At 44.1% G+C, this 22,644-nt stretch overlaps 3 long non-coding RNA genes across 3 annotated transcripts; all 3 read left to right on the forward strand.

Moving 5' to 3' along the window:
• The first annotated feature begins 4,332 nt into the window (after positions 1–4,332).
• On the forward strand, positions 4,333–9,539 carry LOC309648696. Its single transcript, XR_014256753.1, has 3 exons — positions 4,333–5,304; positions 6,290–8,366; positions 8,876–9,539. It is a non-coding gene; the product is annotated as an uncharacterized lncRNA (long non-coding RNA).
• Positions 9,540–10,379: 840 nt separating this feature from the next.
• Positions 10,380–15,586, forward strand: LOC309648752. Its single transcript, XR_014256777.1, has 3 exons — positions 10,380–11,351; positions 12,337–14,413; positions 14,923–15,586. It is a non-coding gene; the product is annotated as an uncharacterized lncRNA (long non-coding RNA).
• Positions 15,587–16,426: 840 nt separating this feature from the next.
• LOC309648786 lies at positions 16,427–21,595 on the forward strand. The gene is made up of 3 exons (XR_014256789.1): positions 16,427–17,398; positions 18,384–20,460; positions 20,970–21,595. It is a non-coding gene; the product is annotated as an uncharacterized lncRNA (long non-coding RNA).
• Positions 21,596–22,644: the final 1,049 nt, after the last annotated feature.

Consider the following 22,644-nt stretch of genomic DNA (forward strand, 5'->3'; position numbering starts at 1 on the left):
GAGCCTTTCTGGTTATGGGACGGGTATGAGCCCAGGCCCAGAGTTGCAAATGGATGGAAGGCATGCTTGAGTGCACTGGGGGCACCCCGTGTAGTGTCTGCACACCTGGTACAGGACATGGGAGCTTGATGCTGTAGCCACTGGGGACAGGGACATTGATGGCAGCCGAGGTGAGGAGTTAAGAAGAGAAACTAGGGACTTCCCTGGTGGCGCAGTGGTTAAGAATCCGCCTGCCGATGCAGGGGACACGGGCTCGAGCCCTGGTCCGGGAAGATCCCACATGCCGCAGAGCAACTAAGCCCATGCGCCACAACTACTGAGCCTGTGCTCTAGAGCCCGCGACCCACAACTACTGACCCCCGTGCCATAACTGCTGAAGCCTGCGCACTTAGAGCCCGTGCTCTCCAACAGGAGAAGCCACCGCAATGAGAAGCCCCCACACCGCAACGAAGATCCAATGCAGCCAGAAATAAAGTAATTAATTAAAAAAAAATACTCTGTAATGTCCTATATGGGAAAAGAATCTAAAAAAGAGTGGATATATGTATATGTATAACAGATTCACTTTGCTGTACACCTGAAACTAACCCAAGGTTGTAAATCAACCATACGGCAATAAAATTTTTTTTAAAACGTTAAAAAAAAGACCAAAACGTTAACTAAGAAAAAAAACTAAGTTAAAGCAAAATACTCAGTGGCTGGTTAATATGTATTATAAAACAACAACAACAATAACAACAGCAAAGTCAGAGATGGTTTTGTATAAGCAAACTTTGGCAGGATTCTGAAGAAAAAATGAGACTGGGCACAATATGCCATATTAGGAGTGAAAAGGAAAGAGTGACAGACAACAGACCAGAGGTGGACTTTATGAGCCTCCTTATTGCAAGTACTTGAAAACGAAGATAAAATGAAGAACCACCTGCAAAAAGCAACCGAAACCTGACTGAGTCAAGAAGGAAGAAAACCAAGAGTAGCCCTATTAACCAGGGGGAGAAGAATGCCAGGTGCAGAGTATAATTCATATGAAATCGGAGAGTGAATAGTTTTGTTTAGCTTTGTGAATGACAAGTCTAGCTAAAAGCCTTTGTTAGGTAAAGAATGACATGTCTAGCTAAAAGCCTTTGTTAGGTAAAGAATAACCAGGGTCACATAAGTCTTGCAGCCTTTTTGGCCGGTGTGTGCCTAAGGCCGTTTACTCATTTCCGTTTTGGGCTGCAGCAGTACATCAAATGGTGCCATGTACCGTAACGTGTCACACGCTGATTGGCCAAGACCACTTCCTCTGTGAACTGGGCACGTCCCATGACTTCTGTCAGAGGAAATAAATTCAGGACGAGGACTGACAAGAAGGGGCAGTTCTCACATCTTCTCCATGGGGTTACTTACTTCACTGATCAAGGACAAGGCCATGGAAATTCTAGTGAGTGTGGTGACTGAATTTCTCACAGAGAAGATAAAGAAAGTTATAGAAGATAAATTAATGATATATGGAATGGAGCAGGCCCTGACACCCTTAAACTGGTTGGTTATGTACCCAATTAAAGAGATGCTGAGAGTTTTACTACACAAGATGGCTTCAGTGGCATACAAGCAGCTGGACGTGAATTCTTTCGAAAATAAGGCCATATATATTTTTACAAAGATGTTTGGTGGCCAACCAGCAGAAGTCATTACGGTTTAATGCCTACTTACATATCCGTTCGGTATCGATACTATCCTTGTGAAATCTTAGAAGATAACATCATATCTTAGTGTAGAAGAGGACACATCATTGTGAGAAGCTGACCGCAGAGATTTCGGTTTCCTTATTAATTACAAATCCCAACTCCACCTGCCTAACAAAGAAGACTGATTTGAAGCCAGGGAAACATCGCTAACATTATGATAACAATGTTCAGGAGGCACAGATTACTGTCTCGGCGTCTTGCACTGGTTCCTAAACTGCGGTTTCCGCAAGCACTGGCAAAAATTTAGAAACCAAACTTCTGCTGTTACCGTCAACATACCAACTCTGCCTTCCTGACAATGAATAGATTTGACCCTGCAGAAATGAAGTATTACCAAACTGAAATGTGGTCTCATGCCTGTTTCTGTGCGGACTTCCTTCTCCTGCTGGGGTGAGTCTCCAGCTGGGCGCAGAGCAGGGGAAGGGCCAGATGGTCACCAAGAAGGACCCTGTGAGGCCTTCCCAGAACAGGCCCCCACCCATGTCCTCTGCCTGTCTTTTGTCTGCAGAAAAACTTGAGTCAAAGAATAAATTTAGGGACTTCCCTGGAGGTCCTGTGGTTAAGACTCTGCACTTCCGCTGGCATCTGTGTAATTTCCCCGGCGTGTACTCCGAGGCCCCTTCAACCTTGTCTGCCTGAGGAACTTTCGATTCCTTCCGGGGAACACTCGGTTCCCTTCTGGGGATTTTCCATTTTGGAAATCCCCTCTGTAAGGTGCCACTTGGACTAAGGTCTTGGGCTTAACGGGACTTGGAAGCAGCCACTCTGAGCTTTATGCTGTCTGTTTTTTCCCTGGTATAGGCTTCCATCATCTGGCGAGGTCTGGTTTGTATCTGGTTCACACGTGTCTGATCAAAAATGGGAAGCGCTTCTTTGATTCCATCTGACAGCCCTCTAGGAAAAATTTGGGCAGACTGGTCGACCTATAGTTATAAACCTATAAATAAGGAAACAATGGTTTAACACCGTGTGGTCACAATTTTCTTTAGGCTCTGGAGAAAACGGGTTGAGATGAAACTCTTGAAATTCCAAAACTGGTTACTATTGCATGTGCAGTTAGAGAAAGCTGGCTTGATAAAACACTTTTTTTTCTTTCAGAACACTGACCCTGAGAGAACAAAAGTATTCTTAGGAGAAAACTTGAAGTCTTATCATGTCCTTGAAGGACAAACACAGCCCACATTGCCTGGGACTTCAGCCTTGGGTTAATTAGAGAACTTAAAGCCAAGGGGGGTTGGGGGTGGGAGGAGGGAAGAAAAAGAAGCCTTTTGACTTCAAGCGTGTAAACTGGACTATCTCACTGGTAGTCGTAAACTGATAAGTTTAATTGCAATGCCTGGTTCATGAAATGTAAAAAGGTGAAATAATGAGATCTCTGTTTGTCTGTATGTATGTAATGTCTCAGTATGAGTCTTTGCCTTTTGATAATACTGCTGAGGTGCATTTGTAAATGAACTCTATTTAATTGGCTTGAAGAAAAGTAAGCACTTACAAATCAAATATTCCTAAGGTTCACATCATCTGGGAAATGTTCAATATTAAGTTACTCTCTGGTATTGAAGTCAGTTAAGTTTGTCATTTAAGTACATGAATTAATACAGACATGTCTTTAGAGCCATCAGCGTTAAGTAAGTCATCAGCATTAACTTTCATTGTACCTTTCATAGGTATACTTGAAGTCAGTGAGGTCATATCTGTTGCAAAATTTTTTATCAAGAAAATTAACTCGGTATGATGATATTGTCCTAAGTAATAAAATAAACGGTATCGACGATTTTTGGTAAGCTCTTTAAAATAATTATGTTTTGTTGTTCTGGATTCTTAGTAATGTAAAGCTTTAGAGTGTTGCTAAATTAAGTTAAATGATGAGAATTCATTGACGATATAAATCGTTTTAAGATAAAATCCTGAAACATTAACTGCTGAACACATCTACGTTTACTTACCTTTGCCTTCTTATGAAAAAGCACTAAACATATTGGGGTTTACTAAACACACATTTTGTACCACATTAAAGATAAATTGTGCTATGAAAGAAATGTACGTATTAGAGGTTATAAAATATAATGCTGGTTAAAAAAAAAAAACCATTCAGTTATTTGATTCTTGGTTTTGTTAAGGTTTTAGGGTTTAGCTGGGTCTTGATGTTGAGATGGAGATCTCTGAGAGATTTTCGCCGTTTGGTATTACGTGGAGCTGGGAGGTCTCTTGTGGACCAGTGTCCTGAACTTGGCTCTCCCACCTCAGAGGCACAGCCCTGATGCCTGGCTGGAGCACCAAGAGCCTTTCATCTACACGGCTCAGAATAAAAGGGAGAAGAAATAGAAAGAAAGAAAGAGGATAAAATAAAATAAAATAGAATAAAGCTATTATAATAAAGAATAAGAAAAAAATTATTAAGAAAAAATTTATTAAGAAAAGAAAATTTTTTAATTTTTAAAAATAATTTATTAATTTTTTATAAAAAAATAAGAAAAAATTATTAAGAAAAAATTTATTAAGAAAAAAATTTTTAGTTGTTTTAAAATAAAAAATATGAAGAAACTTATTAAGAAAAAAATTTTTTTAATTTTTAGAAATAGAAAATAAGGAAAAAATTATTAAGAAAAAATTTAAGTTAAAAAAAAAACAAAAAAAGAAACGGACGGACCGAACCCTAGGACAAATGGTGAAAGCAAAGCTATACAGACAAAATCTCACCCAGAAGCATACACATATACACTCACAAAAAAAGGAAAAGGGGAAAAATTAATATATCCTGCTCCCAAAGTCCACCTCCTGAATTTGGGACGATTCGTTGTCTATTCAGGTATTCAACAGATGCAGGCACATCAAGTTGTTTGTGGAGCTTTAATCCGCTGCTCCTGAGGCTGCTGGGAGACATTTCCCTTTCTCTTCTTTGTTCGTACAGCTCCCGGGGTTCAGCTTTGGATTTGGACCCGCCTCTGTGTGGAGGTCGCCTGAGGGTGTCTGTTCTTCGCTCACACAGGACGGGGTTAAAGGAGCAGCTGCTTCGGGGGCTCTGGCTCACCCAGGCCGCGGGGAGGGAGGGGTACGGAGGAGGCGGGGCGAGCCTGCGGCGGCAGAGGCGTCGTGACGTTGCAGCAGCCTGAGGCGCGCCGCGCGTTCTCCCGGGAAAGTTGTCCCTGGATCACGGGAGCCTGGCCGTGGCGGGCTGCACAGGCTCCCGGGAGGGGCGGTGTGGAGAGTGACCTGTGCTCGCACACAGGCTTCTCGGTGGCGGCAGCAGCAGCCTTAGCGTCTCATGCCCGTCTCTGGGGTCCGCGCTGACAGCTGCGGCTCGCGCCCGTCTCTGGAGCTCGTTTAGGCGGCGCTCTGAATCCCCGCTCCTCGCGCGCCGCGAAACAAAAGAGGCAAGAAAAAAGTGTCTTGCCTCTTCGGCAGCTGCAGACTTTTCCCCGGACTCCCTCCCGGCTAGCTGTGGTGCGCTAACCCCTTCAGGCTGTGTTCACGCCGCCAACCCCAGCCCTCTCCCTGCGATCCGACCGAAGCCCGAGCCTCAGCTCCCAGCCCCGCCCGCCCCGGCGGGGGAGCAGACAAGCCTCTCGGGCTGGTGAGTGCCGCTCGGCGCCGAGCCTCTGTGCGGGAGTCTCTCCGCTTTGCCCTCCGCACCCCTGTGGCTGCGCTCTCCTCCGCGGCCTCGAAGCTCCCCCCTCCGCCACCCGCAGTCTCCGCCCGCGAAGGGGCTTCCTAGTGTGTGGAGACCTTTCCTCCTTCACGGCTCCCTCCCACTGGTGCAGGGCCCGTCCCTATTCTTTTGTCTCTGCTATTTCTTTTTTCTTTTGCCCTACCCAAGTACGTAGGGAGTTTCTTGCCTTTTGGGAGGTCTGACGTCTTCTGCCAGCGTTCAGTGGGTGTTCTGTAGGAGCAGTTCCACGTGTAGATGTATTTCTAATGTATCTGTGGGAAGGAAGGTGATCTCCGCGTCTTACTCTTCCGCCATCTTGCCCCCTGATGCAAGTGCCCTTGTAGACAAGAGCTTCGGGAATCTCTGGGGGTCCAGTGGTTAGGACACGGCGCTTTCACTGCCAAGGGCCCAGGCTCAATCCCTGGCTGGGGAACTAAGGTCCTGCAAGCCGCTCAGCGTGGCAAAACAACAACAATCCCTAGAGTTCCTCAAATTGTTGATTTACACTGTGTGTCTTTTTCTTGACTAGACCCTGCATTCCTGGAGGGCAGGAACTGAGTGTTTCTTTGGGTGAGACTCTCAGGCGTGTGGTAAACTGCTTGTGGTATATGAGCTTCAGCTCAGCCTTGTCGAGCTTTAGGATGTGAATCTGCCAAGAGAACTGAGTGGAGCCTTTCTGGTTATGGGACGGGTATGAGCCCAGGCCCAGAGTTGCAAATGGATGGAAGGCATGCTTGAGTGCACTGGGGGCACCCCGTGTAGTGTCTGCACACCTGGTACAGGACATGGGAGCTTGATGCTGTAGCCACTGGGGACAGGGACATTGATGGCAGCCGAGGTGAGGAGTTAAGAAGAGAAACTAGGGACTTCCCTGGTGGCGCAGTGGTTAAGAATCCGCCTGCCGATGCAGGGGACACGGGCTCGAGCCCTGGTCCGGGAAGATCCCACATGCCGCAGAGCAACTAAGCCCATGCGCCACAACTACTGAGCCTGTGCTCTAGAGCCCGCGACCCACAACTACTGACCCCCGTGCCATAACTGCTGAAGCCTGCGCACTTAGAGCCCGTGCTCTCCAACAGGAGAAGCCACCGCAATGAGAAGCCCCCACACCGCAACGAAGATCCAATGCAGCCAGAAATAAAGTAATTAATTAAAAAAAAATACTCTGTAATGTCCTATATGGGAAAAGAATCTAAAAAAGAGTGGATATATGTATATGTATAACAGATTCACTTTGCTGTACACCTGAAACTAACCCAAGGTTGTAAATCAACCATACGGCAATAAAATTTTTTTTAAAACGTTAAAAAAAAGACCAAAACGTTAACTAAGAAAAAAAACTAAGTTAAAGCAAAATACTCAGTGGCTGGTTAATATGTATTATAAAACAACAACAACAATAACAACAGCAAAGTCAGAGATGGTTTTGTATAAGCAAACTTTGGCAGGATTCTGAAGAAAAAATGAGACTGGGCACAATATGCCATATTAGGAGTGAAAAGGAAAGAGTGACAGACAACAGACCAGAGGTGGACTTTATGAGCCTCCTTATTGCAAGTACTTGAAAACGAAGATAAAATGAAGAACCACCTGCAAAAAGCAACCGAAACCTGACTGAGTCAAGAAGGAAGAAAACCAAGAGTAGCCCTATTAACCAGGGGGAGAAGAATGCCAGGTGCAGAGTATAATTCATATGAAATCGGAGAGTGAATAGTTTTGTTTAGCTTTGTGAATGACAAGTCTAGCTAAAAGCCTTTGTTAGGTAAAGAATGACATGTCTAGCTAAAAGCCTTTGTTAGGTAAAGAATAACCAGGGTCACATAAGTCTTGCAGCCTTTTTGGCCGGTGTGTGCCTAAGGCCGTTTACTCATTTCCGTTTTGGGCTGCAGCAGTACATCAAATGGTGCCATGTACCGTAACGTGTCACACGCTGATTGGCCAAGACCACTTCCTCTGTGAACTGGGCACGTCCCATGACTTCTGTCAGAGGAAATAAATTCAGGACGAGGACTGACAAGAAGGGGCAGTTCTCACATCTTCTCCATGGGGTTACTTACTTCACTGATCAAGGACAAGGCCATGGAAATTCTAGTGAGTGTGGTGACTGAATTTCTCACAGAGAAGATAAAGAAAGTTATAGAAGATAAATTAATGATATATGGAATGGAGCAGGCCCTGACACCCTTAAACTGGTTGGTTATGTACCCAATTAAAGAGATGCTGAGAGTTTTACTACACAAGATGGCTTCAGTGGCATACAAGCAGCTGGACGTGAATTCTTTCGAAAATAAGGCCATATATATTTTTACAAAGATGTTTGGTGGCCAACCAGCAGAAGTCATTACGGTTTAATGCCTACTTACATATCCGTTCGGTATCGATACTATCCTTGTGAAATCTTAGAAGATAACATCATATCTTAGTGTAGAAGAGGACACATCATTGTGAGAAGCTGACCGCAGAGATTTCGGTTTCCTTATTAATTACAAATCCCAACTCCACCTGCCTAACAAAGAAGACTGATTTGAAGCCAGGGAAACATCGCTAACATTATGATAACAATGTTCAGGAGGCACAGATTACTGTCTCGGCGTCTTGCACTGGTTCCTAAACTGCGGTTTCCGCAAGCACTGGCAAAAATTTAGAAACCAAACTTCTGCTGTTACCGTCAACATACCAACTCTGCCTTCCTGACAATGAATAGATTTGACCCTGCAGAAATGAAGTATTACCAAACTGAAATGTGGTCTCATGCCTGTTTCTGTGCGGACTTCCTTCTCCTGCTGGGGTGAGTCTCCAGCTGGGCGCAGAGCAGGGGAAGGGCCAGATGGTCACCAAGAAGGACCCTGTGAGGCCTTCCCAGAACAGGCCCCCACCCATGTCCTCTGCCTGTCTTTTGTCTGCAGAAAAACTTGAGTCAAAGAATAAATTTAGGGACTTCCCTGGAGGTCCTGTGGTTAAGACTCTGCACTTCCGCTGGCATCTGTGTAATTTCCCCGGCGTGTACTCCGAGGCCCCTTCAACCTTGTCTGCCTGAGGAACTTTCGATTCCTTCCGGGGAACACTCGGTTCCCTTCTGGGGATTTTCCATTTTGGAAATCCCCTCTGTAAGGTGCCACTTGGACTAAGGTCTTGGGCTTAACGGGACTTGGAAGCAGCCACTCTGAGCTTTATGCTGTCTGTTTTTTCCCTGGTATAGGCTTCCATCATCTGGCGAGGTCTGGTTTGTATCTGGTTCACACGTGTCTGATCAAAAATGGGAAGCGCTTCTTTGATTCCATCTGACAGCCCTCTAGGAAAAATTTGGGCAGACTGGTCGACCTATAGTTATAAACCTATAAATAAGGAAACAATGGTTTAACACCGTGTGGTCACAATTTTCTTTAGGCTCTGGAGAAAACGGGTTGAGATGAAACTCTTGAAATTCCAAAACTGGTTACTATTGCATGTGCAGTTAGAGAAAGCTGGCTTGATAAAACACTTTTTTTTCTTTCAGAACACTGACCCTGAGAGAACAAAAGTATTCTTAGGAGAAAACTTGAAGTCTTATCATGTCCTTGAAGGACAAACACAGCCCACATTGCCTGGGACTTCAGCCTTGGGTTAATTAGAGAACTTAAAGCCAAGGGGGGTTGGGGGTGGGAGGAGGGAAGAAAAAGAAGCCTTTTGACTTCAAGCGTGTAAACTGGACTATCTCACTGGTAGTCGTAAACTGATAAGTTTAATTGCAATGCCTGGTTCATGAAATGTAAAAAGGTGAAATAATGAGATCTCTGTTTGTCTGTATGTATGTAATGTCTCAGTATGAGTCTTTGCCTTTTGATAATACTGCTGAGGTGCATTTGTAAATGAACTCTATTTAATTGGCTTGAAGAAAAGTAAGCACTTACAAATCAAATATTCCTAAGGTTCACATCATCTGGGAAATGTTCAATATTAAGTTACTCTCTGGTATTGAAGTCAGTTAAGTTTGTCATTTAAGTACATGAATTAATACAGACATGTCTTTAGAGCCATCAGCGTTAAGTAAGTCATCAGCATTAACTTTCATTGTACCTTTCATAGGTATACTTGAAGTCAGTGAGGTCATATCTGTTGCAAAATTTTTTATCAAGAAAATTAACTCGGTATGATGATATTGTCCTAAGTAATAAAATAAACGGTATCGACGATTTTTGGTAAGCTCTTTAAAATAATTATGTTTTGTTGTTCTGGATTCTTAGTAATGTAAAGCTTTAGAGTGTTGCTAAATTAAGTTAAATGATGAGAATTCATTGACGATATAAATCGTTTTAAGATAAAATCCTGAAACATTAACTGCTGAACACATCTACGTTTACTTACCTTTGCCTTCTTATGAAAAAGCACTAAACATATTGGGGTTTACTAAACACACATTTTGTACCACATTAAAGATAAATTGTGCTATGAAAGAAATGTACGTATTAGAGGTTATAAAATATAATGCTGGTTAAAAAAAAAAAACCATTCAGTTATTTGATTCTTGGTTTTGTTAAGGTTTTAGGGTTTAGCTGGGTCTTGATGTTGAGATGGAGATCTCTGAGAGATTTTCGCCGTTTGGTATTACGTGGAGCTGGGAGGTCTCTTGTGGACCAGTGTCCTGAACTTGGCTCTCCCACCTCAGAGGCACAGCCCTGATGCCTGGCTGGAGCACCAAGAGCCTTTCATCTACACGGCTCAGAATAAAAGGGAGAAGAAATAGAAAGAAAGAAAGAGGATAAAATAAAATAAAATAGAATAAAGCTATTATAATAAAGAATAAGAAAAAAATTATTAAGAAAAAATTTATTAAGAAAAGAAAATTTTTTAATTTTTAAAAATAATTTATTAATTTTTTATAAAAAAATAAGAAAAAATTATTAAGAAAAAATTTATTAAGAAAAAAATTTTTAGTTGTTTTAAAATAAAAAATATGAAGAAACTTATTAAGAAAAAAATTTTTTTAATTTTTAGAAATAGAAAATAAGGAAAAAATTATTAAGAAAAAATTTAAGTTAAAAAAAAAACAAAAAAAGAAACGGACGGACCGAACCCTAGGACAAATGGTGAAAGCAAAGCTATACAGACAAAATCTCACCCAGAAGCATACACATATACACTCACAAAAAAAGGAAAAGGGGAAAAATTAATATATCCTGCTCCCAAAGTCCACCTCCTGAATTTGGGACGATTCGTTGTCTATTCAGGTATTCAACAGATGCAGGCACATCAAGTTGTTTGTGGAGCTTTAATCCGCTGCTCCTGAGGCTGCTGGGAGACATTTCCCTTTCTCTTCTTTGTTCGTACAGCTCCCGGGGTTCAGCTTTGGATTTGGACCCGCCTCTGTGTGGAGGTCGCCTGAGGGTGTCTGTTCTTCGCTCACACAGGACGGGGTTAAAGGAGCAGCTGCTTCGGGGGCTCTGGCTCACCCAGGCCGCGGGGAGGGAGGGGTACGGAGGAGGCGGGGCGAGCCTGCGGCGGCAGAGGCGTCGTGACGTTGCAGCAGCCTGAGGCGCGCCGCGCGTTCTCCCGGGAAAGTTGTCCCTGGATCACGGGAGCCTGGCCGTGGCGGGCTGCACAGGCTCCCGGGAGGGGCGGTGTGGAGAGTGACCTGTGCTCGCACACAGGCTTCTCGGTGGCGGCAGCAGCAGCCTTAGCGTCTCATGCCCGTCTCTGGGGTCCGCGCTGACAGCTGCGGCTCGCGCCCGTCTCTGGAGCTCGTTTAGGCGGCGCTCTGAATCCCCGCTCCTCGCGCGCCGCGAAACAAAAGAGGCAAGAAAAAAGTGTCTTGCCTCTTCGGCAGCTGCAGACTTTTCCCCGGACTCCCTCCCGGCTAGCTGTGGTGCGCTAACCCCTTCAGGCTGTGTTCACGCCGCCAACCCCAGCCCTCTCCCTGCGATCCGACCGAAGCCCGAGCCTCAGCTCCCAGCCCCGCCCGCCCCGGCGGGGGAGCAGACAAGCCTCTCGGGCTGGTGAGTGCCGCTCGGCGCCGAGCCTCTGTGCGGGAGTCTCTCCGCTTTGCCCTCCGCACCCCTGTGGCTGCGCTCTCCTCCGCGGCCTCGAAGCTCCCCCCTCCGCCACCCGCAGTCTCCGCCCGCGAAGGGGCTTCCTAGTGTGTGGAGACCTTTCCTCCTTCACGGCTCCCTCCCACTGGTGCAGGGCCCGTCCCTATTCTTTTGTCTCTGCTATTTCTTTTTTCTTTTGCCCTACCCAAGTACGTAGGGAGTTTCTTGCCTTTTGGGAGGTCTGACGTCTTCTGCCAGCGTTCAGTGGGTGTTCTGTAGGAGCAGTTCCACGTGTAGATGTATTTCTAATGTATCTGTGGGAAGGAAGGTGATCTCCGCGTCTTACTCTTCCGCCATCTTGCCCCCTGATGCAAGTGCCCTTGTAGACAAGAGCTTCGGGAATCTCTGGGGGTCCAGTGGTTAGGACACGGCGCTTTCACTGCCAAGGGCCCAGGCTCAATCCCTGGCTGGGGAACTAAGGTCCTGCAAGCCGCTCAGCGTGGCAAAACAACAACAATCCCTAGAGTTCCTCAAATTGTTGATTTACACTGTGTGTCTTTTTCTTGACTAGACCCTGCATTCCTGGAGGGCAGGAACTGAGTGTTTCTTTGGGTGAGACTCTCAGGCGTGTGGTAAACTGCTTGTGGTATATGAGCTTCAGCTCAGCCTTGTCGAGCTTTAGGATGTGAATCTGCCAAGAGAACTGAGTGGAGCCTTTCTGGTTATGGGACGGGTATGAGCCCAGGCCCAGAGTTGCAAATGGATGGAAGGCATGCTTGAGTGCACTGGGGGCACCCCGTGTAGTGTCTGCACACCTGGTACAGGACATGGGAGCTTGATGCTGTAGCCACTGGGGACAGGGACATTGATGGCAGCCGAGGTGAGGAGTTAAGAAGAGAAACTAGGGACTTCCCTGGTGGCGCAGTGGTTAAGAATCCGCCTGCCGATGCAGGGGACACGGGCTCGAGCCCTGGTCCGGGAAGATCCCACATGCCGCAGAGCAACTAAGCCCATGCGCCACAACTACTGAGCCTGTGCTCTAGAGCCCGCGACCCACAACTACTGACCCCCGTGCCATAACTGCTGAAGCCTGCGCACTTAGAGCCCGTGCTCTCCAACAGGAGAAGCCACCGCAATGAGAAGCCCCCACACCGCAACGAAGATCCAATGCAGCCAGAAATAAAGTAATTAATTAAAAAAAAATACTCTGTAATGTCCTATATGGGAAAAGAATCTAAAAAAGAGTGGATATATGTATATGTATAACAGATTCACTTTGCTGTACACCTGAAACTAACCCAAGGTTGTAAATCAACCATACGGCAATAAAATTTTTTTTAAAACGTTAAAAAAAAGACCAAAACGTTAACTAAGAAAAAAAACTAAGTTAAAGCAAAATACTCAGTGGCTGGTTAATATGTATTATAAAACAACAACAACAATAACAACAGCAAAGTCAGAGATGGTTTTGTATAAGCAAACTTTGGCAGGATTCTGAAGAAAAAATGAGACTGGGCACAATATGCCATATTAGGAGTGAAAAGGAAAGAGTGACAGACAACAGACCAGAGGTGGACTTTATGAGCCTCCTTATTGCAAGTACTTGAAAACGAAGATAAAATGAAGAACCACCTGCAAAAAGCAACCGAAACCTGACTGAGTCAAGAAGGAAGAAAACCAAGAGTAGCCCTATTAACCAGGGGGAGAAGAATGCCAGGTGCAGAGTATAATTCATATGAAATCGGAGAGTGAATAGTTTTGTTTAGCTTTGTGAATGACAAGTCTAGCTAAAAGCCTTTGTTAGGTAAAGAATGACATGTCTAGCTAAAAGCCTTTGTTAGGTAAAGAATAACCAGGGTCACATAAGTCTTGCAGCCTTTTTGGCCGGTGTGTGCCTAAGGCCGTTTACTCATTTCCGTTTTGGGCTGCAGCAGTACATCAAATGGTGCCATGTACCGTAACGTGTCACACGCTGATTGGCCAAGACCACTTCCTCTGTGAACTGGGCACGTCCCATGACTTCTGTCAGAGGAAATAAATTCAGGACGAGGACTGACAAGAAGGGGCAGTTCTCACATCTTCTCCATGGGGTTACTTACTTCACTGATCAAGGACAAGGCCATGGAAATTCTAGTGAGTGTGGTGACTGAATTTCTCACAGAGAAGATAAAGAAAGTTATAGAAGATAAATTAATGATATATGGAATGGAGCAGGCCCTGACACCCTTAAACTGGTTGGTTATGTACCCAATTAAAGAGATGCTGAGAGTTTTACTACACAAGATGGCTTCAGTGGCATACAAGCAGCTGGACGTGAATTCTTTCGAAAATAAGGCCATATATATTTTTACAAAGATGTTTGGTGGCCAACCAGCAGAAGTCATTACGGTTTAATGCCTACTTACATATCCGTTCGGTATCGATACTATCCTTGTGAAATCTTAGAAGATAACATCATATCTTAGTGTAGAAGAGGACACATCATTGTGAGAAGCTGACCGCAGAGATTTCGGTTTCCTTATTAATTACAAATCCCAACTCCACCTGCCTAACAAAGAAGACTGATTTGAAGCCAGGGAAACATCGCTAACATTATGATAACAATGTTCAGGAGGCACAGATTACTGTCTCGGCGTCTTGCACTGGTTCCTAAACTGCGGTTTCCGCAAGCACTGGCAAAAATTTAGAAACCAAACTTCTGCTGTTACCGTCAACATACCAACTCTGCCTTCCTGACAATGAATAGATTTGACCCTGCAGAAATGAAGTATTACCAAACTGAAATGTGGTCTCATGCCTGTTTCTGTGCGGACTTCCTTCTCCTGCTGGGGTGAGTCTCCAGCTGGGCGCAGAGCAGGGGAAGGGCCAGATGGTCACCAAGAAGGACCCTGTGAGGCCTTCCCAGAACAGGCCCCCACCCATGTCCTCTGCCTGTCTTTTGTCTGCAGAAAAACTTGAGTCAAAGAATAAATTTAGGGACTTCCCTGGAGGTCCTGTGGTTAAGACTCTGCACTTCCGCTGGCATCTGTGTAATTTCCCCGGCGTGTACTCCGAGGCCCCTTCAACCTTGTCTGCCTGAGGAACTTTCGATTCCTTCCGGGGAACACTCGGTTCCCTTCTGGGGATTTTCCATTTTGGAAATCCCCTCTGTAAGGTGCCACTTGGACTAAGGTCTTGGGCTTAACGGGACTTGGAAGCAGCCACTCTGAGCTTTATGCTGTCTGTTTTTTCCCTGGTATAGGCTTCCATCATCTGGCGAGGTCTGGTTTGTATCTGGTTCACACGTGTCTGATCAAAAATGGGAAGCGCTTCTTTGATTCCATCTGACAGCCCTCTAGGAAAAATTTGGGCAGACTGGTCGACCTATAGTTATAAACCTATAAATAAGGAAACAATGGTTTAACACCGTGTGGTCACAATTTTCTTTAGGCTCTGGAGAAAACGGGTTGAGATGAAACTCTTGAAATTCCAAAACTGGTTACTATTGCATGTGCAGTTAGAGAAAGCTGGCTTGATAAAACACTTTTTTTTCTTTCAGAACACTGACCCTGAGAGAACAAAAGTATTCTTAGGAGAAAACTTGAAGTCTTATCATGTCCTTGAAGGACAAACACAGCCCACATTGCCTGGGACTTCAGCCTTGGGTTAATTAGAGAACTTAAAGCCAAGGGGGGTTGGGGGTGGGAGGAGGGAAGAAAAAGAAGCCTTTTGACTTCAAGCGTGTAAACTGGACTATCTCACTGGTAGTCGTAAACTGATAAGTTTAATTGCAATGCCTGGTTCATGAAATGTAAAAAGGTGAAATAATGAGATCTCTGTTTGTCTGTATGTATGTAATGTCTCAGTATGAGTCTTTGCCTTTTGATAATACTGCTGAGGTGCATTTGTAAATGAACTCTATTTAATTGGCTTGAAGAAAAGTAAGCACTTACAAATCAAATATTCCTAAGGTTCACATCATCTGGGAAATGTTCAATATTAAGTTACTCTCTGGTATTGAAGTCAGTTAAGTTTGTCATTTAAGTACATGAATTAATACAGACATGTCTTTAGAGCCATCAGCGTTAAGTAAGTCATCAGCATTAACTTTCATTGTACCTTTCATAGGTATACTTGAAGTCAGTGAGGTCATATCTGTTGCAAAATTTTTTATCAAGAAAATTAACTCGGTATGATGATATTGTCCTAAGTAATAAAATAAACGGTATCGACGATTTTTGGTAAGCTCTTTAAAATAATTATGTTTTGTTGTTCTGGATTCTTAGTAATGTAAAGCTTTAGAGTGTTGCTAAATTAAGTTAAATGATGAGAATTCATTGACGATATAAATCGTTTTAAGATAAAATCCTGAAACATTAACTGCTGAACACATCTACGTTTACTTACCTTTGCCTTCTTATGAAAAAGCACTAAACATATTGGGGTTTACTAAACACACATTTTGTACCACATTAAAGATAAATTGTGCTATGAAAGAAATGTACGTATTAGAGGTTATAAAATATAATGCTGGTTAAAAAAAAAAAACCATTCAGTTATTTGATTCTTGGTTTTGTTAAGGTTTTAGGGTTTAGCTGGGTCTTGATGTTGAGATGGAGATCTCTGAGAGATTTTCGCCGTTTGGTATTACGTGGAGCTGGGAGGTCTCTTGTGGACCAGTGTCCTGAACTTGGCTCTCCCACCTCAGAGGCACAGCCCTGATGCCTGGCTGGAGCACCAAGAGCCTTTCATCTACACGGCTCAGAATAAAAGGGAGAAGAAATAGAAAGAAAGAAAGAGGATAAAATAAAATAAAATAGAATAAAGCTATTATAATAAAGAATAAGAAAAAAATTATTAAGAAAAAATTTATTAAGAAAAGAAAATTTTTTAATTTTTAAAAATAATTTATTAATTTTTTATAAAAAAATAAGAAAAAATTATTAAGAAAAAATTTATTAAGAAAAAAATTTTTAGTTGTTTTAAAATAAAAAATATGAAGAAACTTATTAAGAAAAAAATTTTTTTAATTTTTAGAAATAGAAAATAAGGAAAAAATTATTAAGAAAAAATTTAAGTTAAAAAAAAAACAAAAAAAGAAACGGACGGACCGAACCCTAGGACAAATGGTGAAAGCAAAGCTATACAGACAAAATCTCACCCAGAAGCATACACATATACACTCACAAAAAAAGGAAAAGGGGAAAAATTAATATATCCTGCTCCCAAAGTCCACCTCCTGAATTTGGGACGATTCGTTGTCTATTCAGGTATTCAACAGATGCAGGCACATCAAGTTGTTTGTGGAGCTTTAATCCGCTGCTCCTGAGGCTGCTGGGAGACATTTCCCTTTCTCTTCTTTGTTCGTACAGCTCCCGGGGTTCAGCTTTGGATTTGGACCCGCCTCTGTGTGGAGGTCGCCTGAGGGTGTCTGTTCTTCGCTCACACAGGACGGGGTTAAAGGAGCAGCTGCTTCGGGGGCTCTGGCTCACCCAGGCCGCGGGGAGGGAGGGGTACGGAGGAGGCGGGGCGAGCCTGCGGCGGCAGAGGCGTCGTGACGTTGCAGCAGCCTGAGGCGCGCCGCGCGTTCTCCCGGGAAAGTTGTCCCTGGATCACGGGAGCCTGGCCGTGGCGGGCTGCACAGGCTCCCGGGAGGGGCGGTGTGGAGAGTGACCTGTGCTCGCACACAGGCTTCTCGGTGGCGGCAGCAGCAGCCTTAGCGTCTCATGCCCGTCTCTGGGGTCCGCGCTGACAGCTGCGGCTCGCGCCCGTCTCTGGAGCTCGTTTAGGCGGCGCTCTGAATCCCCGCTCCTCGCGCGCCGCGAAACAAAAGAGGCAAGAAAAAAGTGTCTTGCCTCTTCGGCAGCTGCAGACTTTTCCCCGGACTCCCTCCCGGCTAGCTGTGGTGCGCTAACCCCTTCAGGCTGTGTTCACGCCGCCAACCCCAGCCCTCTCCCTGCGATCCGACCGAAGCCCGAGCCTCAGCTCCCAGCCCCGCCCGCCCCGGCGGGGGAGCAGACAAGCCTCTCGGGCTGGTGAGTGCCGCTCGGCGCCGAGCCTCTGTGCGGGAGTCTCTCCGCTTTGCCCTCCGCACCCCTGTGGCTGCGCTCTCCTCCGCGGCCTCGAAGCTCCCCCCTCCGCCACCCGCAGTCTCCGCCCGCGAAGGGGCTTCCTAGTGTGTGGAGACCTTTCCTCCTTCACGGCTCCCTCCCACTGGTGCAGGGCCCGTCCCTATTCTTTTGTCTCTGCTATTTCTTTTTTCTTTTGCCCTACCCAAGTACGTAGGGAGTTTCTTGCCTTTTGGGAGGTCTGACGTCTTCTGCCAGCGTTCAGTGGGTGTTCTGTAGGAGCAGTTCCACGTGTAGATGTATTTCTAATGTATCTGTGGGAAGGAAGGTGATCTCCGCGTCTTACTCTTCCGCCATCTTGCCCCCTGATGCAAGTGCCCTTGTAGACAAGAGCTTCGGGAATCTCTGGGGGTCCAGTGGTTAGGACACGGCGCTTTCACTGCCAAGGGCCCAGGCTCAATCCCTGGCTGGGGAACTAAGGTCCTGCAAGCCGCTCAGCGTGGCAAAACAACAACAATCCCTAGAGTTCCTCAAATTGTTGATTTACACTGTGTGTCTTTTTCTTGACTAGACCCTGCATTCCTGGAGGGCAGGAACTGAGTGTTTCTTTGGGTGAGACTCTCAGGCGTGTGGTAAACTGCTTGTGGTATATGAGCTTCAGCTCAGCCTTGTCGAGCTTTAGGATGTGAATCTGCCAAGAGAACTGAGTGGAGCCTTTCTGGTTATGGGACGGGTATGAGCCCAGGCCCAGAGTTGCAAATGGATGGAAGGCATGCTTGAGTGCACTGGGGGCACCCCGTGTAGTGTCTGCACACCTGGTACAGGACATGGGAGCTTGATGCTGTAGCCACTGGGGACAGGGACATTGATGGCAGCCGAGGTGAGGAGTTAAGAAGAGAAACTAGGGACTTCCCTGGTGGCGCAGTGGTTAAGAATCCGCCTGCCGATGCAGGGGACACGGGCTCGAGCCCTGGTCCGGGAAGATCCCACATGCCGCAGAGCAACTAAGCCCATGCGCCACAACTACTGAGCCTGTGCTCTAGAGCCCGCGACCCACAACTACTGACCCCCGTGCCATAACTGCTGAAGCCTGCGCACTTAGAGCCCGTGCTCTCCAACAGGAGAAGCCACCGCAATGAGAAGCCCCCACACCGCAACGAAGATCCAATGCAGCCAGAAATAAAGTAATTAATTAAAAAAAAATACTCTGTAATGTCCTATATGGGAAAAGAATCTAAAAAAGAGTGGATATATGTATATGTATAACAGATTCACTTTGCTGTACACCTGAAACTAACCCAAGGTTGTAAATCAACCATACGGCAATAAAATTTTTTTTAAAACGTTAAAAAAAAGACCAAAACGTTAACTAAGAAAAAAAACTAAGTTAAAGCAAAATACTCAGTGGCTGGTTAATATGTATTATAAAACAACAACAACAATAACAACAGCAAAGTCAGAGATGGTTTTGTATAAGCAAACTTTGGCAGGATTCTGAAGAAAAAATGAGACTGGGCACAATATGCCATATTAGGAGTGAAAAGGAAAGAGTGACAGACAACAGACCAGAGGTGGACTTTATGAGCCTCCTTATTGCAAGTACTTGAAAACGAAGATAAAATGAAGAACCACCTGCAAAAAGCAACCGAAACCTGACTGAGTCAAGAAGGAAGAAAACCAAGAGTAGCCCTATTAACCAGGGGGAGAAGAATGCCAGGTGCAGAGTATAATTCATATGAAATCGGAGAGTGAATAGTTTTGTTTAGCTTTGTGAATGACAAGTCTAGCTAAAAGCCTTTGTTAGGTAAAGAATGACATGTCTAGCTAAAAGCCTTTGTTAGGTAAAGAATAACCAGGGTCACATAAGTCTTGCAGCCTTTTTGGCCGGTGTGTGCCTAAGGCCGTTTACTCATTTCCGTTTTGGGCTGCAGCAGTACATCAAATGGTGCCATGTACCGTAACGTGTCACACGCTGATTGGCCAAGACCACTTCCTCTGTGAACTGGGCACGTCCCATGACTTCTGTCAGAGGAAATAAATTCAGGACGAGGACTGACAAGAAGGGGCAGTTCTCACATCTTCTCCATGGGGTTACTTACTTCACTGATCAAGGACAAGGCCATGGAAATTCTAGTGAGTGTGGTGACTGAATTTCTCACAGAGAAGATAAAGAAAGTTATAGAAGATAAATTAATGATATATGGAATGGAGCAGGCCCTGACACCCTTAAACTGGTTGGTTATGTACCCAATTAAAGAGATGCTGAGAGTTTTACTACACAAGATGGCTTCAGTGGCATACAAGCAGCTGGACGTGAATTCTTTCGAAAATAAGGCCATATATATTTTTACAAAGATGTTTGGTGGCCAACCAGCAGAAGTCATTACGGTTTAATGCCTACTTACATATCCGTTCGGTATCGATACTATCCTTGTGAAATCTTAGAAGATAACATCATATCTTAGTGTAGAAGAGGACACATCATTGTGAGAAGCTGACCGCAGAGATTTCGGTTTCCTTATTAATTACAAATCCCAACTCCACCTGCCTAACAAAGAAGACTGATTTGAAGCCAGGGAAACATCGCTAACATTATGATAACAATGTTCAGGAGGCACAGATTACTGTCTCGGCGTCTTGCACTGGTTCCTAAACTGCGGTTTCCGCAAGCACTGGCAAAAATTTAGAAACCAAACTTCTGCTGTTACCGTCAACATACCAACTCTGCCTTCCTGACAATGAATAGATTTGACCCTGCAGAAATGAAGTATTACCAAACTGAAATGTGGTCTCATGCCTGTTTCTGTGCGGACTTCCTTCTCCTGCTGGGGTGAGTCTCCAGCTGGGCGCAGAGCAGGGGAAGGGCCAGATGGTCACCAAGAAGGACCCTGTGAGGCCTTCCCAGAACAGGCCCCCACCCATGTCCTCTGCCTGTCTTTTGTCTGCAGAAAAACTTGAGTCAAAGAATAAATTTAGGGACTTCCCTGGAGGTCCTGTGGTTAAGACTCTGCACTTCCGCTGGCATCTGTGTAATTTCCCCGGCGTGTACTCCGAGGCCCCTTCAACCTTGTCTGCCTGAGGAACTTTCGATTCCTTCCGGGGAACACTCGGTTCCCTTCTGGGGATTTTCCATTTTGGAAATCCCCTCTGTAAGGTGCCACTTGGACTAAGGTCTTGGGCTTAACGGGACTTGGAAGCAGCCACTCTGAGCTTTATGCTGTCTGTTTTTTCCCTGGTATAGGCTTCCATCATCTGGCGAGGTCTGGTTTGTATCTGGTTCACACGTGTCTGATCAAAAATGGGAAGCGCTTCTTTGATTCCATCTGACAGCCCTCTAGGAAAAATTTGGGCAGACTGGTCGACCTATAGTTATAAACCTATAAATAAGGAAACAATGGTTTAACACCGTGTGGTCACAATTTTCTTTAGGCTCTGGAGAAAACGGGTTGAGATGAAACTCTTGAAATTCCAAAACTGGTTACTATTGCATGTGCAGTTAGAGAAAGCTGGCTTGATAAAACACTTTTTTTTCTTTCAGAACACTGACCCTGAGAGAACAAAAGTATTCTTAGGAGAAAACTTGAAGTCTTATCATGTCCTTGAAGGACAAACACAGCCCACATTGCCTGGGACTTCAGCCTTGGGTTAATTAGAGAACTTAAAGCCAAGGGGGGTTGGGGGTGGGAGGAGGGAAGAAAAAGAAGCCTTTTGACTTCAAGCGTGTAAACTGGACTATCTCACTGGTAGTCGTAAACTGATAAGTTTAATTGCAATGCCTGGTTCATGAAATGTAAAAAGGTGAAATAATGAGATCTCTGTTTGTCTGTATGTATGTAATGTCTCAGTATGAGTCTTTGCCTTTTGATAATACTGCTGAGGTGCATTTGTAAATGAACTCTATTTAATTGGCTTGAAGAAAAGTAAGCACTTACAAATCAAATATTCCTAAGGTTCACATCATCTGGGAAATGTTCAATATTAAGTTACTCTCTGGTATTGAAGTCAGTTAAGTTTGTCATTTAAGTACATGAATTAATACAGACATGTCTTTAGAGCCATCAGCGTTAAGTAAGTCATCAGCATTAACTTTCATTGTACCTTTCATAGGTATACTTGAAGTCAGTGAGGTCATATCTGTTGCAAAATTTTTTATCAAGAAAATTAACTCGGTTAACGACATTTTTGGTAAGCTCTTTATGCTTTAGAGTGTTGCTAAATTAAGATTTTATAAATATGACGATTTAAAGATAAAATCCTGAAACATTAACTGCTGAACACATCTACGTTTACTTACCTTTGCCTTCTTATGAAAAAGCACTAAACATATTGGGGTTTACTAAACACACATTTTGTACCACATTAAAGATAAATTGTGCTATGAAAGAAATGTACGTATTAGAGGTTATAAAATATAATGCTGGTTAAAAAAAAAAAACCATTCAGTTATTTGATTCTTGGTTTTGTTAAGGTTTTAGGGTTTAGCTGGGTCTTGATGTTGAGATGGAGATCTCTGAGAGATTTTCGCCGTTTGGTATTACGTGGAGCTGGGAGGTCTCTTGTGGACCAGTGTCCTGAACTTGGCTCTCCCACCTCAGAGGCACAGCCCTGATGCCTGGCTGGAGCACCAAGAGCCTTTCATCTACACGGCTCAGAATAAAAGGGAGAAGAAATAGAAAGAAAGAAAGAGGATAAAATAAAATAAAATAGAATAAAGCTATTATAATAAAGAATAAGAAAAAAATTATTAAGAAAAAATTTATTAAGAAAAGAAAATTTTTTAATTTTTAAAAATAATTTATTAATTTTTTATAAAAAAATAAGAAAAAATTATTAAGAAAAAATTTATTAAGAAAAAAATTTTTAGTTGTTTTAAAATAAAAAATATGAAGAAACTTATTAAGAAAAAAATTTTTTTAATTTTTAGAAATAGAAAATAAGGAAAAAATTATTAAGAAAAAATTTAAGTTAAAAAAAAAACAAAAAAAGAAACGGACGGACCGAACCCTAGGACAAATGGTGAAAGCAAAGCTATACAGACAAAATCTCACCCAGAAGCATACACATATACACTCACAAAAAAAGGAAAAGGGGAAAAATTAATATATCCTGCTCCCAAAGTCCACCTCCTGAATTTGGGACGATTCGTTGTCTATTCAGGTATTCAACAGATGCAGGCACATCAAGTTGTTTGTGGAGCTTTAATCCGCTGCTCC

Source organism: Balaenoptera physalus, assembly GCF_965194825.1.
Source record: "Balaenoptera physalus genome assembly, chromosome: 19".
Taxonomy (NCBI): domain Eukaryota; kingdom Metazoa; phylum Chordata; class Mammalia; order Artiodactyla; family Balaenopteridae; genus Balaenoptera; species Balaenoptera physalus.